This window comes from Rutidosis leptorrhynchoides, chromosome 11 (assembly GCF_046630445.1).
Source record: "Rutidosis leptorrhynchoides isolate AG116_Rl617_1_P2 chromosome 11, CSIRO_AGI_Rlap_v1, whole genome shotgun sequence".
NCBI lineage: Eukaryota > Viridiplantae > Streptophyta > Magnoliopsida > Asterales > Asteraceae > Rutidosis > Rutidosis leptorrhynchoides.
In genome coordinates, this window is record NC_092343.1 from 49606908 (window position 1) to 49623350 (window position 16443).

At 34.2% G+C, this 16443-nt stretch overlaps 1 long non-coding RNA gene and 2 pseudogenes across 1 annotated transcript; all 3 read right to left on the reverse strand.

Annotated features, from left to right (window-relative positions):
* Nucleotides 1–669: 669 nt before the first annotated feature.
* Nucleotides 670–10090, reverse strand: LOC139874551 (cyclin-C1-2-like; annotated as a pseudogene).
* LOC139876371 (uncharacterized) lies at nt 5371–8228 on the reverse strand. The gene is made up of 2 exons (XR_011768069.1): nt 7798–8228; nt 5371–5712 (listed from the first exon to the last, which is right to left on the reverse strand). It is a non-coding gene; the product is annotated as an uncharacterized lncRNA (long non-coding RNA).
* Nucleotides 10091–10349: 259 nt separating the features above from the next.
* LOC139874552 (receptor-like protein 32) lies at nt 10350–12545 on the reverse strand (annotated as a pseudogene).
* Between the last annotated feature and the right edge of the window lie 3898 nt (nt 12546–16443).

Here is a 16443-nt window from a genome sequence, read left to right on the forward strand (position 1 = left end):
CTTCAGGAACATTGAAGAGAAGGAAGGAACTAGAGAGAGTAGAGACGAGCTAAGTTTTTGCAGAGCAGAAGTACAAGAGTGCAGATCGATGGTATTCGAAGCCTCCAAGTGGGAGATTGTAAAGGGTGTAGGCTTCAATAATATGGCAGCTTGTTTACTTGGTGACTAAGTTAGGGTTTGGCCAGCCCTAATTAGTTTAGGCCGATTTTAGGGTTTACCTAGACTAAGGTTTATTTAATCCTTGTCTATATATACTCTCTCATTTGTACATGTTTTGCATCACCTCCAAATTAATAATACTCTCTAGTTCCAAAGTAGATGTAGGTTTCACATCGAAACTGAACCACTATAATTCTCGTGTTCTTTTCTTTTTTCTGTGTTTATTATTCGGCTATTGTGTTTTGTGATTATTAGGGTTTCTACTCTGATTAGGCAGATTAAACCATAACAAACCTGCTTGGCATAATTAACATGCCCCGTACGTAACCATACTTATTCAACACTGAAGTGATTAACATAGTGACACAAAATTCATAATGCTAGTAGCTTTTAATTTTCAGGTTCAATGGTGTATATTTGCTTTTAATTTAAAGGTTCATGACAACAACATTTTTTTCAGTATTGAATCTACACTAATTCAAGTACTCAGCCATAACAAAAAAAAAAAAAAAGGAATTGGAACCGTTATCTCTATGTTCTTATGGAGAGCTTGTGCATGGCAACATTCACTTTTTCATCAGTAATCGTTTTGTGTGTATCGTAGAAATCTAGTATTTCCATTGCTATGTTTTTCACCTGTCAAATAAATAACGAAGAAGTCACAAACTAAGACAAATATGGGTCCATAAATCTAAAGAGTGACGTAATTGGAGCGAATATAGGTATAATGGAGTGATCATGGGGAAGTAAATAAAAGGAGATGAGGGGGAAGCGCGTAATATCATTCATCACACATCTGATAAATGATGCTATCTCCGTCCCAAATCTATTGTTCCCAGACAAGAAACACACAAAAATGACTGTCACATATACTTTTTGTTAACTTTGTAGTCTTACCCCTTACTTTTTACCTATATTTTTGTCTTACATGTATAAAGTTGGGGATAAAAGAACTTTGGCATATTATTCTTATCTATTTATGGAACAGAGCGAGTAATTAACATTCATCACACATATCACGCATATGATGAATGTTAATTATCATTCGTCACGTTTAGGGCCGGTTTTATGTAAGGGCAGAGGGGGGCGCCCACCCCCAGTAGATTTGCAATTTTCAGCGTATAAAATTTCGGATTTTTTTACTTTGCCCCCAGTGGATTTTTTATTTTTGCCCTAAAACCTACATATTTTGCCTTAAAACTTTCAAAATTTATCCAAAAACATCCAAATTTTGCCTAAAAACCTTCAAATTTTGCCCCAAAACCTCCATATTTTGGCAAAAAAAAAAACTCCATATATTACCCAAGAAATTGCTATGTTTAAAAAAAAAAAAAAATTCGCCCCGGTGAAAAAAATTCTGCTTCCATCACTGGTCACGTTAGTTCCCCTCTTCCCATTTCTTTTGTTTCTCCCTGGATCGCGCCCCTCTATGTATATCTATATACATGTATATATGTATATAAATGTATACATGTATATAAATGTATACATGTATACATATGTATATATAGGTATACATATAGTAGAAACCATACCACGTTCATGTCAACTCGTAGATCTTCAAACCAAGCAGTATTATCTTTCTCCTTGATAACACTAGCTACATAAATGCAGGCTAATCCAATCAAATGTGGTGGGTGTACGAGAATTAGATCCATCTTGTAAGTATCATTAATAAGTCCCCTAAACAATGCAAAATAATATATAAAAATGCCGAGCTTACACGATTATGCTACAATGACACTGAATGAAAATAAAATAAAGATGGTGAAATTGTTTTGAATAAAAATGAATAAAGATAGTTGCTTTATATAATCAAGAAAACCATGTTTGGAAAAAAGTCAAACTACTTGATGACCAAATTCTAACCAGGTTATTTGAGTTGCATCGTTCATCCTCGCATCTTGAACCAACCTGTTCAACAAAAATCAAAATGAGCACGACCAATTTAACCCGTTTCATTTTGGTAGCTAAATTTTTGATTAATTTGACCCATATGAGATAACCATAACCCAAATGGATTTGAATAGCCACCCTTTGTTAAATGACTCATATGATACTTACTGAGGCAACTAACGATACGGATGAAACACAACAAGGTAATAATTAAGTGCTTCCAAAATTTTCATATCCATTTCAAGAATCTCTTTTATTTCACATCGATACTTTTCATCCGAATCTGCAAACAAAGATTAAATATTTACTGCTCTTACCGAATATAAAAATGCAAAATAACATCAATTTGAACGTTGAAAATAAGAGTTACATATTTTCTTAATGTAGGATACAAGAAGTCAACGCCATGTAATGTATGAAGAATGGGATAAGTAGATCAATTGGGGACGATTTTGGAGAAAGAATTAGGGTTCCTGAATTTTGAATGTATGGCGTAACAGAATAATGATTTACTAACCTTTGATTCTGAAATAGTCGATGATGATTTAACAATGGATTGATAATCAACCCGCTATCCTTGATTCTATCCTTGATTGATACACATTTTTGGGATAGATGTTTGAAGAAGATGGAAGTAGAATGAAGGTAGTAGACAGTTTTTGCCCTAATTTCTGTGTGTGTTTGGCGAATGAAATGGCTATAGATGCAATTTTTTTGCCCCCGTTATGATGTATGGGTAATTAGGGAAACATTACTAAGAATAGTTATAAGCTTAGAATTTGATCCAAGGGTTTAGAAATAAGGTTAAGGTTTGTCATTAATTGAATCCAATGGCCAAGATTAAAAGTTGTATGTTTAATATATCTCAATTGGATTGGATTTTTCTTTTAATGTATAGTATAAGTATAAAGTATAGATAGATAGATATAGAAGTATAGATATAGATATAGATAACATTTTTTTAGTATTGAAGTTACATTATTTCATAATAACAAAAGTAGGCATTGTATCCACTCTCTTTATGTTCTTATGGAGAGCTTGTACACGGGCCATCATTCACTTTATCATCAGTTATCATTTTGTGTGAATCATAGAAATCTAGTATTTCCATTGCTATGTTTTTCACCTGTCATATAAATAACGAACGCGTCACTAAATTAAGACAAATATGGGTCTATACATATCAGGGGCGGATCCAGCGGATCCAGAATTTTAAATCGATGGGGTCACAAAATAATACAAATATATCGCATATAAAATTTACAGTGACAAAGTATGATTGACTAAACATAAAAGATCAAGTTAAAGTCTAACACAAATTTCCCCTACGATATTTCTTATTACCTACTTTTTCCCCTCCAAATTTCCCCTACGTCTATCTTTATTACCTACTTTTTTATCGAAAACAAATGGTCACGTGGTTGACAAGGTACTCTTTGCATATAAAGTCGTATGATTTCATCTCTTTCATTAGAGTCATAGTCTAATATTTTGGTTCTATTTGCGGGATCACAAGGAAGATCATCTATGTTAATTTTCTTTGGCATCGAAAGAGTAGAGCTAGAGTATGAAAATTTGTTTGAATCATTCGCATTTGATGGTCCTTTCTCATTAGATGGTACTTTTCTTTTTACAACATATCTTTCATGTACCCTGCATATCTATAATTTTTTTTTTATCAATATCAATTAAGAAGAATGTACCGATACTGAAATACATACAACAAACACTACATTATAAACTTGAAAGTAAGTATAGGATAACAATATAATATGTTAAAATGCAATGCAAATTTGATATTATAAAATAATATGGAATTAGTAGATGTATATATGTAAAATATCTAGATATTAATATGTATAAGAAAATATCTAGATATTAGAATATAAAAGAAAATTCTAGATAATTTAGATATTTATAAGTGAAGAAATATCTAGATATTTATCCATGAAAATATCTAGTGTGTAGAAGTTTCCATGGAGTAGTATAAATAGGGGTGAGGAGTTCATTTGTAAGGTGTGAAATGTGAAGTAGAGATGAAGTAGAGAAGTGAAGAAGAGTTAGAAGAAGTTGTGAAGAAGTTGTGAAGAGTGTGAGTTGAGTTCATAATATTGTAATTGTTTCTTTGTATTAATAAAAGTGTTCCTTGTTAAGTTTCCCGGTTAAGCCTTAGTTTGTGTTTAAGTTCTTAGTGCACTTGAGTTGTTCTCATTATATGGTCGGCTCTGCCGCCTAAGTTATATATGGTCGGTTATACCGCCTGAATGATATATGGTCGACACTGTCGCCTCACTATTATTGTGCACTAAGGATTCATAAAATTAAAGGCTAACCAACGTCAAAGTGTTGGTGTAGTGAGTGTAGTATAATCTAGGTCCTCAATAGTGGGTGTGTTGGGCTCGTCGAAGCTTCCAACATAATACCTATTAAGAATTGAGAGTGTACTGATGTAGTCAAGAATCGATCTTCCAAAATGTCAATTTCAAAAAAGGAATCTGTCAATAAAAATAAAATCAAAACTATGTATCATCATTTAATACTTTTAAAGGAGAAAAATAAATCTGCATTCCTATTCCTATATGAGTTTTTTTATTGAATGGTAATATACTAATATTATAAATTATAAATGGCCATATGAAAAAATATTTAAACCTCATAATTTTGCTTGAAGTTTTGCACTCAAAGGGATCAGAGTATCAGACGGCTTCATTCAGTACCATTCTTCGAACTTTTGTTCCTTCTCTCAACAAATACAGATGGTTTTTCAATATTTGTTTAATATAAAAAATTAAAAATTAAATTCAACCTAAAATTAAAATAAAGCACTGAATTGTGCCGTGTTTTTTCCCGCCTAAAAAAATTAGGCCTACAATCTTTGGACTGGACTGATGTAAATTAAAAAGTCTGGGGTCCTTGGGCTTGGCTGTTGGTGTCCTTAAGCTGGGCTGATGAGGTCCTTATGTGGAAGTCACAATATTTATAAGGAATATCCTACATGGGCTCGTGGACTGAGTGGTGGCACGGGCCACCCCACCCATCAATATACCTCTGCCCCTGATACATATACAGAGACGTAATTGGAGCAAACGTAGGGTATGTTTGGCGAAAGTAGCTGTGATATAGTTGCAGGTGTAGCTAAAAGCCGTAAAATGACATAAATAAAAGCAAGAGCTATAATCATTTTGGTTTCAAAAACTATTACAACAATATATGACTCTATCGTGTGATATTGACCCATTTGAGATGGGAGGTGATCCTTACACCACTATTTTTAGCTATATGCCATTAGATGTGCATTAAAGTGTTATATAATACAACTAGATTTAAGAGCCCGTGCGTTGCACGGGGACTCTTCCGCAAACAATCTTGAATCTTAAAATGATATACACTCCGTATCAATTAAGGATATCCGAATTTTAAGGTATCCGATTTTGAACACCCCTAAAGAGCAGTAGAGGTATATAGCATGTAACTAATTACTTATGTACCTCGATCATAGTATGCCACCATCAGCTTGCATGTTATTCAAAAATAAACAAACATCGCCCCCTTCAATGAATTTAGAATGATTGATTAATAATAAGACATGTAAAATAACCTCCAAAGTCAACCAAGCATTATCCGACGCAGTCTGAAAGATCTGACCATATAACATATCTGCAAAACCATCCCAAAACATACAACAAATCTTGGTGCCATTAAGAAACAATTGCAATAAATAATTAATTTAATGTACATAAAAAAAAGGTTCTATACTGACGAAGGAAAGAGAGAACGTGAAAGGTTACTGATTTCAAACATTTGTAGTTATAATTGGAAAAGTAAAGTAAAATGTTTACCCGTTTGACCCATGACTCATTTCAACCCAAATCGTTTTGACCCGTTACCCAAACTGAACTAAAGTGACCCATTTGCCACGTATAATCAAAACCTTCATATGTAGAATAGAAAATTATCCAGGTAACACCACAAAATAGTAAGTAGTAACGTGATGCTACTAAATTAAAATACAAAAGATTGAATTGGCTGAATGAATATACATCTCCAAGTAGTTCAGCAACACGCCTTGTTGTAGTTACTGCACAAGATTTCTATTCACCATAATCAAAAAAGGACCACATCACAGTGCTCGATTATTAACCTATATTATGTCACGATACTGCATGTGTACTAATTTCATAATTTCACCTAAACTTACTAACCAAATTAACCTCAACAAATGTGTACTAAACATGAGATATTACATAAACATAAGCTTACTAAGGTGCAATTTTAATAACTTTTGTCAAAATCGTCAAGTCCACAAAAAGTTAACTGTTTTAAATGAACTTACGTTTTTCACCAACAATACAACTAAAAAACATGTAAATATGAAATTATGCATCTCGTTTTTAACCTATGCATAAGTTCTATTATCACCAATTTCAACAAACTTTTGGCCAAAATCATTAAGTAAAAAAGAAGTCCATCACAACGCCGTGTACACCTATGTTATTGTCTATCGTTGGCTTCTATTGTAGAATCAGTCGTGGAACCTTTGAGGCGGTGGTTTAACTTGTGGGGAATGTCACCGGTTTGAGTCCGCTTAATATGAGCCACTCTATTAACTACATAGATTGTTGATAACACGTTACAACATGTTTGCATGCGACTGCAAATTTGCATGCTGCGGCCAAATAATCATACAACTACTACATTCAAATTTCATATTTTATTGAAGTTATGCTAAATTTACAAATTTCAAATTTCATATTACTGATGCTAATTTTGTTGAAGTTATGCTAAATTTACATGTTGAAGCATAAAACTACTACACGCTGCTACATTTTAATTTACATGTTTAGCATGACGTCTTACGCTATATATATTGTTGAAAACACGCTACTACATTACCATCATAATTTGCATGTTACTGCAATTTTATCCCATAAACTCGTGTTTAATCAGAAGTTAAGACACTCAGGACCACATGACACGTCTAAACCAAGAGATATCATTTAAGGGATGTTGACACTAACATGTAGCACGGTAACAGCTTTTAAAATGAAAGTAACAACAACAACATTTAAGCATAGAAAAAGATACATCAGAGCAGCAACTGTAAACCTCAACAAAAAAACAACTAATGCTATCTCACGAATGAGTTCAAAGATAACATACAACACTAAACTATAAATTCATTTTCAGAATATCACAAACTTAATTGCATAACATATGAGATAATGTCTATTAAACTAATAAAAACAAACATACATTTAAACACTCAGTAACTAAGAAAAATTATGGTTGCAAATACCTTAAATTACAAATTTGCTATCTCGTAACTAAGATGGCATAGATTTACATAAACCCAAAATCCAATATGCAATTTCAACAAAAAAAAATTCAAAAATTTAACAATGTCATTTCATAGAACACATGGTGTGCATCCATAAAAAACATACAATTGCGTATAGATTATGGATGTGTCGACAACCAAACGCAAACAAAAAAGAATGAACGTGAAACAATAAGCATTACAGTCGTTTAATTTAAAAAATAAATAATTAAATAAATAAATAAAATGCACCTTAGTAAGTCAATAGCAGGAAGGCAGCTATTTCAGTCGAAGAAGCGCAGATGAAGATTCAATCCTCACTAAAAATTCAAATATCAATTATCATTATTAATTATGAATACTGATGTCGTAATACAAAATAATAATTGAGTAACACATAGAAATCTTTAACAATTTATACTTACATGGAAAAATTCGCTTGCTGAACATTGGTTCACTGATAGATTACATGAAAGTTGAATCTTCAAAACCCTAATTGCACCTAATTGAACATCTAACCTTTATTGGACGGAGAGGCATCACGATTTTCACCATTTTATCAGATGTTTCAGATTAACACGGATGATTTGTATCGTTATTGGATAAGTTATGAGCAATTATCCAGCAATTCGATGTTCAAAATCAAACATACAAAAGCAAGCAATTCGATGTACATACAAAAGCAAACATCAACGGTAAAAAAAAATTAGGGTTTTCACTTTTGAGAGAGAGGAGCGGTTTGAGAAATAGATCGAGAGCCTAAAACTGAATGAAACGTGTTTTGATTTAATCCCTGGTTTTGAAGGACACGTGTCAGATGTAGGTAATTAACGAATTTTTTAATTATAAATTAGGAGAAAATTAGGATTAGGGAGGATGAATTATGAGGTGACACGTGGCGGATTTAGGTATGAGATTTATAAAGATAAAAGATGCTTTAAAGCATATTTGGTGGTGTACATCTAAAACATGGTGGTGTAAGGATCATCACCCATTTATGATATTCCATTTTTTAGCCAAGTTACACAATTTAATGACTTCCATCTATTAGAGAGATAACAGCAGAAATCATACCACGTTCATGTCAACTCGTAGATCTTCAAATCAAGCCGTATTATCTTTCTCCTTGAGCACACTAGCTACATAAATGCAGGCTAATCCAATCAGATGTGGTGGGTGTACGAGAATTAGATCCATCTTATAAGTATCATTAACAAGTCCCCTAAGCAACGCAAAAGAATAAATAAAAAAATTCAGGAACTTACATGATTACGCTACAATAATAGTAAACAGGAAAAAAAAAAAAAAAAAAAAAAAAAAAAAAAAAAAAAACAACTAGTCTACAATGAATACAGTGAAATTGTTTTGAATAATAACGAATAAAGATGGTTGCTTTATAGATATGAAACCTAAGTTTGGAAAAAGTCAAATTACTTGATGACCAGATTCTTACCAGGTCAGTTGAGTTGCATCGCTCATACCAGCATCCTGAACCAACCTGTTCAACAAAACTCAAAATGAGCACGCAAAACACGATAATTGGGTCGAAAGGTCAAAATGGGTCTCCTTCATGATTGTGGCAAGCGAACCCCAAATTACACAGGACACTATTGACTGTAAGAAATTAAGATTCATCTTGGAGGGCTCACGACCCATTTGACCCGTTTCGTTTTGGAAGCTAAATTTTTTGATTCATTTGACCCACATGAGATAGCCATAACCCAAATTAACTTACTGAGGCAACCAACGATAAGTGGATGAAACACGACAAGGTAATAACTTGGTGCTTCAAAAATTTAAGATTCATTTTGGAGGGCTGACGACACGTTTCGTTTTGGTAGCTAACTTTTTTTGATTAATTTGACCCACATGAGACAACCATAACCCAAATGGATTTGAATAGCCACCCCTAGTTGAAACTCATATGATACTTACTGAGGCAATGAGTGATAAGGATGAAACACAAGAAGGTAATAATTTAGTGCTTCCAAAATTTTCATTTTCATTTCAAGAATCTCTTTTATTTCCAATCGATACTTTTCATCCGAATCTGCAAACAAAGATCAAATATTTACTGCTTTTATCCAATATAAAATGCAAAATAACATAAAGTTTGAATTTTTAAAATAATCATTACATATTTTCTTAATGTAGCATACAATTAGTCTTGCTTGCACAATGCTTTCTTCCGATTTAGCAGCTAAGTACAAGCACGATGGAGCCAATAAACGTGGGTCATATTAGGTCATATTTTTCCTGAAGGCACAAAAAAAATATATATATATTCAGATCATTTACAAATTCGCCTGCCCCGCCCATTTCACCACCTAAAAAGATATGCAAGATAACAGAAATACCTAGTATAAACACGTCTAATATATGTTACCACAGTGGCCGCAACCCTGAAATAGTAACATCATGAGAAATTGACAGCCCATCAAACCGAACACGGCAGATATGATAACCGAGTGAGTTTGAAGATGTAGAAAACAAACACCTTTGTTATGATGAGTTGTTGCAGTTTTCATATGTAGAACTAAACTAAATAGACAGTTGTAAATAATAAGATTGAATATGAATATATGTTCAAAATAAAAAAGCATATTGAAATGTATGGTAGTTTTTTAAAAAGTAGCCTGTTCATAAAGGGAGAATGAATTTATCATTAATTTCTATTTATAATTTAATAAAAACAACAAGAAATATATACCAGAACATAAATAGGACAGATGAAGAGTTGTAACAATACTTTATTTGAGTTGGGATCGAATGCTTACATATCATGCAACTCGACTTCTTACAATAAACATTATACGATATCACTATGTCTTTAACGCAACACAATTTAACTGAGAAGCTTCTCTAAGTCAAAATGGAAGGTACAACTCCACAATAAACTATCAAAAAAAAAAAAAAAAAAAGGGATATGTATCCAACTTAACACAATCTATTTCAAGCAGCCCGACTCCTGCATAAGCTTCTTCCTGCATAAAATTTGAAAAGGAAACTGAGCAGTTTAACAATTTGTTGAAATAAGAAACACATGAAATTGTACCTTTCGGAAAATAACTTTATTATCTTCCAATAAATATGTATCTTCTCTTGGTTTGTCGTGTGCGGATTAAATATATTCCAGCATCAGCAATATCATTAAACCACTTTGGTCTTCCGGTTGATAACATGAAATATCCCATGAGCAGCCCAACAAAGGTTCCACATCCATATCCCATCATAACAACTTTCCATGTGAAACCATTGTCTTCTTCGTCATCTTCTTCAAGTTGTGGCTCGTGTGGATGATCACTGCAATTGGGCAATGGAGATCCACAGAGTTTTGGATTACCTTGAAACGAGCTCATGTCAAAAGTGCTAAATTGTTTTCCCTCCGGAATACGTCCCACAAGGTTGTTTTCTGAGAGATTTAAATATTCAAGGTTTGTGATACCGGCAAGGCTTTTAGGGATCTCTCCTGTCTCCTGTGAGTCGGTTACAAGATAGGTCTAAAGATTCAATATCTAAAAGATACCCTAGAGCATACGGAATTTCGCCTTTAAGGTTGTTGTGGGATAAGTTGAGCACTTTCAGTGAAATAAGATTACCAATGACATTTGGAATATCTCCTTCAAATTTGTTACTGGATAAATCAATAATCATATAGTTAACCAAAAATTTTACAAATTGGAGGTCCTGACCTTTTACTGTCATAACGGCAGTATAATAGTATGCAATGTCAGTAATGCGCAAATATTCCGGCATTGTGCTACCTCTTATAACAGGCTTCATGGCATTAAAATTTTGAAAGTATTTTGTCGGAAGTTGTCCCACAAACCTATTATGAGATAAGTCAAGAACTAACAGACTTTGGAATGAAACATCAACAACAAAAGAGGTTGCAATGGGTCCATGAAACATGTTTGATCTTAGGTTAAGAACTTTCAGGTTCGAAAGACCTCCCAACCAATCTGGGAATGTACCATTTAAGTTGTTGTTTTCCAAATCAATGCAGAATGAGGGCTTGATCAAATTGACCACCTAATTGATTGTTATCGAGGTATAATATCTTAATAAATGAGGGAAGAGCAAACGAATTAAAGGGTAAATCTCCATTGAACATGTTATTAGATAGAACGAGAATTTCTAAAGAGGGAAGAGTAAACAACCAAGATGGCAATTTCCCGTTAAGTTTGTTAATTGATAAATCCAGATAAGTGAGTTGTGTTAGGTTAGATGGAGACTTGGGAAGGGACCCCATCAAATTAACATTAGAAAGCCGGAGTTCTCTCAAAAGAGTATAATTGTTAACCAACCTAATGAAAACATGATGTTGAACTCTCAAGTTGTCGGAAGAAGAGATATTCCTGAAGGGATTTCATCAATACTGACATTGTTAAATGACAAGTCTAGTATTTCCAAAGATGGAAGATTAAAGATGTAACCTGGTAATTTTCCTTGCAATCCTGTCGACCTAAGATTTAGTAATTCCAACGAAGAACAAGATATATTACGATAACTAGGTAAAGCTGAAGAGATATCAACATCTCGAAGCGAAAGTTTTCTCAAAAAAGTAAAATTTTGAAGCACTTGTATGAAAACATCAGGTTCAAGACTTATATGATTCCCGGAGAGATCGAGAGACACCAAATTATGAAGAAGCGTGATGCCCGGTGGTACATCTCCAGAAAACATGCAAAATGACGAGATGTGTGAGACTTTTTGAAAATCTTCCAATTTCACGTGGAATTTTGGAATTACTAAAATCATTAAAAGCCAGATTGAGTTTCTTGAGGTGAGGAAGGTTGAAAAGGGAGGTGTTAGGATGGAGGGTACCTTGTAACATACCACAACTAAGATCGAGACCGATAACGTCACCGCTGGAGTGATCGCACGTGACTCCATTCCAATCACAACAATCAGTCTTTGTTTTCCATTTCATCATAACTGGATAGTAACCTGCAGCACCAAGCCAATCCATACATTCATAAATATATGAGCTATTGGTTGATAATAGGTTGTGTTTGAAGAGAAGCAGAGCCTGGGACTGTTGAGCAGAGCATTTATATTTATTATTATTAGTAGTAGTAGTAGTTAAGCTGGTGTTGGAATAAGAAGAAACTGATGAACAAACAAAATATAAGAAAACCAAAACAGAGTAAACCAATTTGGAATTAATCATTTTTTTTTCTTTCTTTAAAAAACAAGACTCTGTTTGTAGTTGATATATTTAAACTAACACTATTACTATATATATACTCATAGTAGTGGAGTATATTTTTGCGTTGTAATCTAAGATTAATTTTTTGTGGTCTACCTTTGTTTCTAAACGTATCTTGTAAATGTCAAGTTTATTTTTCTTGTTTGATTGTAAAAGATCATTATTATGTGGTCTAGCTTTGTTTCTAAACGTATCACTTGGTTTGTGGATGTCAAGTTTATTTTTCTTGTCTGATTGTAAAAGACTTTTGAGTCTTCTCAATTATAACCAATTGTAAAAGTCTTCTCAATTGTAGATGTCAAGCTTTGTTTCTAAACGTATCATTTGGTTTGTAAATGTCACTTGGTTACAGACTCTTAACTAATATAGTTTCATTGTTAAAAAGTTGGAATATATGCTCAAAACAAGCTTCGAAAAATAAATAATTGTTCATTACCATTGTAGGGGAAATGAATAAAGATCAGAATATAAGGACCCGATATTGGGGTGTGCGAGCCATGAGGTCGCACAAGACCCAATATATATAGGGGACCAAAATTTTTTGCCTAATATTACCTTCATTTGTCAATTAAGATTTTAAAATTTTAAAAATTAAAAACATAACCATGACTTTATTAATATTATTGAACTTATTATAATATAAAAATATTTGTATATAAAGGGCTTACTTTTGTTTATTACACATGGCACATAAACTTGACATGATGGCCCTGGATTAGATTATGGAAGACCTCTGGTAAGATCTCTAGTACAAAGTTGATTGAGACCACCCCTTACGAGGGAAGCGATGTGGGCCCGTCGAAATTTCAAGTGGCACGAAAATCACAAAAATGACGCCCCTTACAGGGCGTTGTTTTTTTTTACGATTTGGTACGTACTCCATGAAGTTAAAGGACAATTATTGATTTGGGGCATCATAACAAAAGAAGAGGACACTTCTCAAAAATGGCAACAGGAAAAAACTACAAATTATGAAAAAAAATGTTGGACGGGTCATGAAGAACTATGGTTGACTCAATGTTGGATTGATGCATCTGAAGATTTGAAAAAAGGCAACTCTCAATAAGGAGTTACTGTATAACGAAGGTAAAACGCTACTTGCGTTTAGCAGTCGAAATGATGTCGACATTTTGCGAAAAGCTCATCAAACGTAAAGAAATATGTATGGGCAGTGGCGGAACTTGAATATCTTTACTGGGGGACGAAATTGTCAATTCATAAAATGTTGACGAAGAAAAACCAGTATAAAAGAAACATAAAACAACCGATAAGAAAGAAAATTTAAACGATAAACACTAAAGGTGTACATTGTTAAAATACAATGCAAATTTGGTATTAGTAGATGTATATATGTAAAATATCTAGATATTAATATGTATAAGAAAATATCTAGAATTTAGAATATGGTAGGAAAAATCTAGAAATTTGTATTTGATAGGAAAAATCTAGATATTTGTATGTGTAGAAAATATCTAGATATTTATCCATGGAAATATCTAGTTTCTAGAATGTTCCATGGGGTAGTATAAATATGGGTGATGAGTAGTTCATTGGTGAAAGGTGTGAGTAAGTGAAGTGTGAAGTAGAGAAGAAGTAAGAAGTGAAGAAGAGTTAGAAATAGAAGTTGTGAAGAAGTAAGAGTGTGAGTTGAGTTCATAATATTGTAATTGTTTCTTTGTATTAATAAAAGTGTTATTTGTTAAGTTTCCCGGTTAAACCTTAGTTTGTGTTTAAGTTCTTAGTGCACTTGTGTTGTTCTTCTTATATGGTCGGCTCTGCCGCCTAAGTAATACATGGTCGGTTATACCGCCTAAAGATATATGGTCGACACTGTCGCCTAAGTACATTGTGCACTAAGGATTTATAAAATTAAAGGCTAACCAACGTCAAAGTGTTGGTGTAGTGAGTCTAGTATAGTCTAGATCCTCTATAGTGGTGTGTTGGGCTCGTCAAAGCTTCCAACAATTGGTATCAGAGCGGGTCGTTCGGGACCATTGCTAGTGGAGGTACTCATCGGTAAACGTTGGACGTTTACATCGACTTGTTTTCACCAAGGCTCTAAGGGAGATTCTGTCGGAGCACAGTTAGGAACTATGAAAGCTCATCGGTCAGGGACCAAGCTTATTGGACGTTGGACGTCATGATGGCAGATCTTGCAAGTACGAGCAGTGGAATCAAGAGTCTCAATAACCACAACTATGGTTATTGGCGGACTTGCATAGAATCCTACCTACAAGGACACGATTTATGGGAAATAGTTGCTGGCAGTGACACAACGCCTCCACCGAAAGAAAATGCCGAAGCCTTGAGAAAATGGAACATCAAGGCCGGGAAGGCTTTATTTATATTGAAGACTACAATCGAGGAGGATCTATTGGAGCACATCCGTGATGAGAAAACACCAAAGGCCACTTGGGAAACTTTTGAAAAATTATTTTCAAAGAAGAATGAAGCACGCCTCCAGCTGTTGGAAAATGAGCTCGCAGGTATCTCACAAGGAAGTCTATCCATTTCTCAGTATTTCACCAAGGTGAAATCTATTTGTCGTGAGATATCTCAACTTGCTCCTGAAGAGAAAGTGAGTGATGCAAGGATGAAGAGAATTATCATCTATGGCTTAAGATTCGAGTATAATGGATTTATAGTCGCTATGAGAGGATGGCCTATTCAACCATCATTAATAGAGCTGGAGAATTTATTGGCTAATCAAGAGGCATTAGCTAAGCAGATGAATGAAGTAACCATAAAAGACAGAGAAGATGCACTCTTCACCAATAAGAAGAAAGAAACATCTCGAATACAAGAGGCGATGAAAGAAAGTAAGACATATGGGTGGAAGGGTAACCCAAAATCAAAAGGCAACGCTTCAGGGGGAGCTCAACAAGGAAGAAGAGATCATCGCCAACAATACGGGGAAAATGATAAGAGAAAGAATGGTGAATGCTTCAATTGTGGCAAGAAGGGTCATTTTGCTCGAGATTGTAGATTCCCCAGAAGGCGAACTTTCGAAGGAAATGTAGCAGCCGCAAGAGATGAGAATAAAGAGGTCACATTTGAAGCAACCATTAATGAGGAAACATGGGATGCAGAAGCTGGACTCTCTGTTGAAGCTGACATAGATGATCAAGCTCTTACAACAACTTTAAAGTCAAAAATAAACTACAAAGATGATTGGATCATCGATTCTGGGTGCTCAAATCATATGACCAAACGATGGGACGAAGCTGCAAGAAATGGAGGATTACAAAGGAAAGAGAGTCATGTTGACAGCCAACAATTCAAGGTTGTCTATTTCTCACATTGGAAAGACAATAATTCCAAATGAAGGCGACTCTCATAAGCTCCAACTCGAGAAGGTGTATCTTGTCCCTGGCCTAAAGAAGAATTTACTGTCAGTACCACAATTGACAGCAGAAGGGAATTATGTACTCTTTGGACCAGAAGATGTGTCTGTATTCAAGAGAGTAAAGGTGGTTGGCAATCCAGTTATGCATGGAAGAAGAATAGAATCGGTCTATGTATTATCTGCTGAAACAGCTTATGTGGATAAGACTCGAAAGAATGAGATGGCTGATCTGTGGCATGAACATCTTGGGCATGTGGGATACAATAAGTTAAAGGAGATGATGATGAAACACATAGTAAATGGGCTTCCTCAAATTGATATCCGAACAGATACAATATGTGCTGGATGTCAATTTGGCAAAGCTCACCAATTGCCATTCAAGGAGTCAGCGCATCAGTCCAAGACACCACTAGAGCTCATACACTCAGATGTCTTCGGCCCAGTGAAACAAACATCACTTGGAGGTATGAAATATGGTGACATTCATTGATGACTTCTCAAGATATGTGTGGG